Below are 7,011 nucleotides of genomic sequence, written 5' to 3'. Positions count from 1 at the left end.
TATCTTTAGGATGAAATGAATTTACTAGTTAATAGACTGGTCAGGGATTTCCAATGTTGATTAAACAAATGCTGATCTGAAGACGTTAAAGTGGTTCAAAGTATTTTCAAACAATAAATATAAAGATTTCATGTTGTATGGTCAAGTATAAATATAGATGTTAACATGGAGGTAGGTAAAGCTATAAAACGCTTGGCTTCTGAAACAGAGGTCCCGGGTTCGATCCTATTAGGGGAGAAACGGATAGAAGAACCGTCTCTAGCCGAATATCACTTCCACAAAGTTGGCCGAATAGTACAAAGTACGTCTTGTACCTACTAAATATGCATAAAGTAGACCTCGTTCGATTAATGTCTGTTATAGAAGGTATTATTTTTTTTATATTTAAAACATAATAATATGCTTAACAAATAGGGCCTATATCAATATAAACCAAACATCTTTTATTATAAAGGCGTGTTAATATTAATAGAAATTAAATTTTGCATTATCAATACACTTTACATAAAGAGCAGCAATGGCTTTCACATTTTTTCAATTTGTCTTGACCTTTAACCTTTGTGTGAGTTAGTTAACATGTTAAGATGTTATATTCCTTGACTACGTCATGCTGATCAGACGTTTGTCTACATGTGCAGGTAAATCTCCTGAGGTAGAATTGAATAACTCTCACCCTCTTTTTATTTGTTTAGTCCATGACATTGAGTTTATTGATAGACTGGTGACAGTCAAATACGATGGACGTAGGTCTAATTTCAGGCACTCTCTAGAGGTCACATCCTACGAGGGAACTGAGTTTGTTTACTTGGTAGTAAATCTTTATTTGTGGCTGGACTTCAAGCCACACCTTTACACTGGCAACCAGGTATATCTCCAGGAGTAGAGATGAACAACTCCAACCTCTTTTTTTTTGTTTTGTTCATCACATTGTGATCATTGATAGACAGGTGACCACAAGTCCGATACGATGGACGTATGCACTCTCTAGAGGTCACAACAGGCAACTGAGTTAGGGGGCTGGACTTCATGCCACACCTCTACACGGGCAACGAGTTTGCTTATTTAGAGATAAATTTCAATCACGTGGCTGGAGTACAAGCCACACCTCTACACGGGCAACGAGTTTGATTACTTGGATATAAATCTCAATTAGTTTTAGCTGGACTAAAGATCATACACCTAAACGAGTGACCTTTTGCTACGCAGAACACAAACCGCGATATTTCATACTCCAGTAAGCCAGTAATTAATTATTTTGTAAAAAAAAAGTACAAAATAAGAATTGTGTATATTAGCATATAAATATATGTGTGTGTGTGTGTGTCTATCTGTGTCTCTGTATATCTCCTTATCTATCTATCAATCTATTTATCATTCATCTATCTTTCTATCCATTTTCAATTTAAACCTTTTTCTGTTTGGCTGTTTATCTATTTATCTGAAAAAAAAAAAAAACCGCTTTGAAAACAATTTAAAAAGCATACCATTGAGAAAGAAATGTAATATAGATTCGATTCTAAAACTTTTGTTCAGCGCTATATGAAAAGACTTTTGAAAAGAACTACTTAGCATCTATTTACTAGATTATCGTAGAATGGACCTCATACACCAATCGTAAATAAACAACATTGAGCCACGTGCTTCCCTATCTCTTCTATACAAATTACGATCTAATTTTAACCAACAGTGGTTATCACGTGACAGTTTTTTTCGTTGTTCTATCAATATTATCACTTGACCTTTCGTTTTGGTAATGAGGTCCATTTGATTATCACATTTCAGCCCATTGTCTAGAGTAGCGGTTCTCAACCTTTTAAGCTCAGCGACCCCTTTTTTACAATCCCCCACCATGCCGCGACCTCCACCCACACAGCAATAGAAGAATACACAAAAACAATATATATTTTTGATGGTTTTAGGCGACCCCTGGTATATCGTCAATCGAACCCCAAGGGGGTCGCGACTCACAGGTTGAGAATTCCTGGTCTAGAGCGAACTGACGTATTTATATTTAGTTATCAAAATAGAATCCATTAGTATATGAATTTAAAATAATGACGTATGTTGGGAAGAGTTAAGGAAGGGTAGGATTAAATAGTATGGGCGCTGTGGCTAAGTGGTTAAGCGCTTTGCTTCCGAATCTGTGTTCTTGGGTTCGATTCTCGGTGAAGACTGAGATTTTGAATTTCTGGATTTTTAGGGCGCTCCTGAGTCAACTTAACTCTAAAGTAGTCTAAAGGGTACCTGACTTTAAAGTACCACCATTAGTAAAATCTGTATTAGAGACACCCCAGGACACAAAGATATAATTGTAAAGTAGCAATGATATATATATCACTAAACCATAATTTACACAGAAAACAAAATAAACTCAAAAAAGACAGAAAGGTATATTTCTGATTCCATATCTCTATGGCATGGATCAACAAGGGACAACTCACGACATAGCAGATTTTAGTCACTTATTAACATGCATGTCTAGATAGGCAAATGAAATGCACTGGAGTTTATTATATTCTCTTTTGAAGTAACATCTGTAATCTATGAGATTAGAAGATCATTATAGTAATGTTTGTAAAATGAATTGGTCGCAGACAATACATTCAAAGCTATTGTCTACCTATTTCTAATCACTGATGACTACGCTATCAAGAATAAACTCTTCTGTTAAGTAGACAATTAAGGAAGTGACTGTGTAAAGTGAACCGCGCGCATGCCGGAGCTGATGAGAAGAAATAATTGTCTTCATTTTAATTAATATTATTGGCTAAGTCAGCTTGTATAAGAGTTGATTATCTTGGTGTTTCTTCTGCTTGAACACTCACCACCTAGTATGATCTAGAATAATCTAGATGTAAAAGGTAAGCAAATCTCTCTCTCTCTCTCTCTCTCGATCTCTGGCCTCCTTCAGTCTCGAAGCGACTATGATCATCTCGGTGAGATGAATGCCTGGGCATTAGCTGTGGTCTGAACGATATCGCCCACACATCTCCACGCTGCTGATGTATCCAAAGAAATGGCAGTGCCGATACAGTTTGGGGTAAACAAATAAACAGTCAAAAAGACATGGGATCCTAATTTAGCCCAACTTGGGATCACATATTACCCCCCCCCCTTCCCCAGGATAGTATACTGACAAGTTTGTTATAATAATCATATCGCTGTGCAGATCAGAATTTAGAAACTGATTTACGCTTTATGTTTGCTCATGTAATTATTATATACCTAATACCATAGCTTACATTTTAAGCATTAAGACATCCTAAAAAAATGTGATGTAATATAAAGAGAAACACCAAATTTTCTAAAAAAAAACATTTTGTTAGACATTTGATTAGACTAATCTTGCGATCCACAACATGAATTTAAATTGCGGATTTTGTTTCTTAGCTAAAGCCCTCGTTTCCATTTTGCCAAATTTATACAAAAATTAGTCAAACCAGCAGTATCAAAGAAATAGATATAGAAAGTTTAGATTTAGGTGCCATATTGCAATATTAAATCAAGAGTTTGAAAGCGCTGTACTAATAGTAGGGCCTACTAATGTCGTGAGGTAGATCTTCGTACTGACCAATTTTCTTTTTATTTTTTAATGAGGAAGTAATATATTGTATACTATAAAACATTTGTATTTAAGCTTTATATATGGGATTCGGCTATTTAAGCAGTGGCGTAGCATCCATGTCGCGAAGGGGCTCAATGAACCCGGGCCCACGACCATTAGGGGCCCACTGCGCTTGGGCCCATGACTCTTGACTTTTTAAGAACTTGGGGTTGAACTTTTTGCGCTTCCACCAAAGATGCTTGCGCTCCATCATGGACATACGGTGGCAAGACCGCACTACAGACAGCGATGTCCTTGTAAAGATTTGCTTTGCATCAGGTTTTGTAAATTGCAATGGTGGCTAGCCCTAACCGTGCGTTTAGGGTGACAATCGTTTCCATATCGTCCCATTCTTTTTTTTTCCTTGCCTGTTCATAAAACCATTCAAAGCATAAAAGTAGCCACACAATGAACAGTGTGGTAAGAACATATAAAAAAATTTTAAAAAAGGAAAAAGACACCACAGGTTTGCTCTGCTCCTGAAGACTTCTACATCTATGGCCGGTCCACCACCGCTGTCCAGTAGAGATGACCAGCGGCTGACACAGGACACCCAGTAAGTAAGGAGTGAAATCCATGCGGTTTACAGTCTTCAGAAAGATGGCGTGGAAGACTTTCTTCAGTGGCGTCCTCAAGATGTGAGAGCCATAAACTATACGTTTCAAATGGGCTGTCAGTCGTCCTAAATAGGACAAACTGGCCCAGTTATTTATATAACACAGAGGTGGCAGTGGGGCAATTCTGTCAGGCCAGTACATGGCTACCTGTATGAGGTCAGAACCAGAACTGCCTAAGTCCTGGTAGTAGTGCTTCACATCATCCATTAGTACTTGATAGCCAAGTTTGACGATGACCTCCCATCAATCAAGACTTGAACAGTCTTCTCGCCATCTGTCAACACTGGGGCCGACATCTCTCCGCAGGCATGGGAGAGCTGCAGACTTGTATCCTCTCAGATCACTCTTCCGAGGCACCTCGACATCAGCCTGGGACCGCTGCATCCTTCCTGCCGCTGCTGCCATTCTGCCAATCTAACCTAACACTTCAACTCTAACCCTAACCCATAACAACAATACTAACTACCTCACAACGCACTACAACAACTTCCTAGAACTACATCTCCAAGTAACATTAAAACCAACTCACTACTGACCATAACGAAGACCACTACATAAAACAAAACTCAAACAACAAACTAAACTATCCATATTCTATATTCTAACAACCAACAACAAAATAAATTCTCCAACACTGATTCCTACTGCTATCAAAACCTAAAACTAATACCAACCTATGCAATCCTAACAATGCGCTAACGAAGCCTAACCAAAACCTAAATCAACCTAACAAAAGCCTCAAAAAAATAATGTGCGTCTGGCCACTCAAGCACAGATCCCACTTCTGACACCAAAAATGTGAGCAGGTCAGGCAGGCGCGAGTGGGAGAGAACCTATTCTTACTGCTGCTCAACATTAAATTTTATACAGCAGGCAGATGTTTGCGCTACTGGGTGGGCCCAATCTGTGCACCTCGGTCTGCGACCAAGGGGCTAGAGTCGCCTAAGCAACCAGACAGCACAATTAAACTAAACTAAACTAATCTAGCTGACTAAAAGAACAAACTAAACTAAATTTATAAAACAAAATATAAATACACTTTATTCACAACAAACTTACAAAGCAATAAAAATATAAATGAATACAAAAAAAAGATAAACTTTACAGAAACAACTAAATAAACTTAGAAATAAGCAACTAATCAACCTGACTATACCACTACCAACACTAATAAGAAACCCAAATGTCTAACTATCTTTACTAGATTACACCTAAAAATACCAACACTAAACATAACAGTACAGCAGACAGCTTAACTGTGGCAATAATATACTAATAAAGGCAGCTAGGCAGTGGAAATAATGACAGTACTACCGCACAGTTAGGCAGTAGACGTAACGGCAGTTACAGTAGATGTAACGACAGGAATTATAGCCTGCAATTACAAATACATAAAACATAAGACATAATGACAAAATATTAATGAATTAGATCTAGACTAACACATACAAAATAATACAGACATAAGGTAATATTCACTACCAGCCTGTAGCTAATGAAAGCAATACCTGAGTAAAAGTTAATGTCTATGCCACAACACCAGTTGGGCTAGACAACAATAACAAATCTAGATTTGGCTTAACAAAGCCGCCATCATGGAGCGTTGAGTAGGACGCAGCCATCTTCTACATTAAAAATTAAAATCGGCAACATGCCAACTTAATGGAGTGGTTATCCTAGCAATAAGATATTAATACAAATACATAGGGGACATAAAATATTTACACATGGACAAACAATAAGGGGATCATTAAGGATGACGCAAGGGGGTGACGCTACTCAAGTTTACGGAACATCCGGTTCCATCAGAGGTAATCATGGCTAATTAACTAGCCAGTGATGTCACTCTACTAATCACTACTAATCAGTCTACATCTAGACTAAAACAGTAGATGTAGGAATAACTAATACAAATATAAACTAAAGAAGTAAAAATTAAAACATTTTCCAACTTACAGGCGGTCCCAGCTGAAATTACACTACACACAATTAACTTTACACAGGCACTACTGTCAGCACTGACCACTGGTCAAGACAAAAGAGGGCTCAACGTGGTTCCGGAGCTAGCTATAACTGGTCAGCGCGAACATATCGGAGAGCATGACGTCACGCTAATTACCTAAAACTAAACTGGACTACTGATTTCCCTAATTTGTACCTAGCCGTACGCTATAATAAAATCTAGAAAATTACTAAAGACACGGACTACACAACATTATATACCAAATTAAACATCATTAAAAAGAGAACCTTAAAATTTAATTTTACAAAAATACAAATAGGAAGATAAAAAGTTATTTTTATTCTAAACTCATATGGGGGCTCTATACCGCCCACAGACCTGCACATAAACTGAAATTAAAAAATAACAACTAATCAAGCACTAATGTCAGAGACAAAAATAAGCAGAACCAACTAGGGACAAAAAAATGGAAACAGTGCCAACAACTCTAAGGCTAGTTAACTATTTTTAAAACTACTTTTCCTCTACGAGTAAAACACAAATAACAGAAAAAGACTAAAACTAGCAGAAGTTATAAATAGCGGAAACTACAAACACACAGCACTGACCTATGCAAGAAGAAAAGACACTAAATTAAATTATTCTAGCCTGGCCTATATAAAGTAAACAGATCGAAATACAGATAAAAATAGATAACAAATACACCTGGGGTCGCACGCTCACAAGTGTATTTGATCATGAACTATATTCAACTTCTCAATAACATTGACTGCTCAATAGTATTATATGCTCATATATCTGCGACTATGAATTTATAATTGATGAAC

The sequence above is a fragment of the Biomphalaria glabrata genome, chromosome 1, assembly GCF_947242115.1.
Source record: "Biomphalaria glabrata chromosome 1, xgBioGlab47.1, whole genome shotgun sequence".
NCBI lineage: Eukaryota > Metazoa > Mollusca > Gastropoda > Planorbidae > Biomphalaria > Biomphalaria glabrata.
This window is presented reverse-complemented; position numbering follows the sequence as displayed.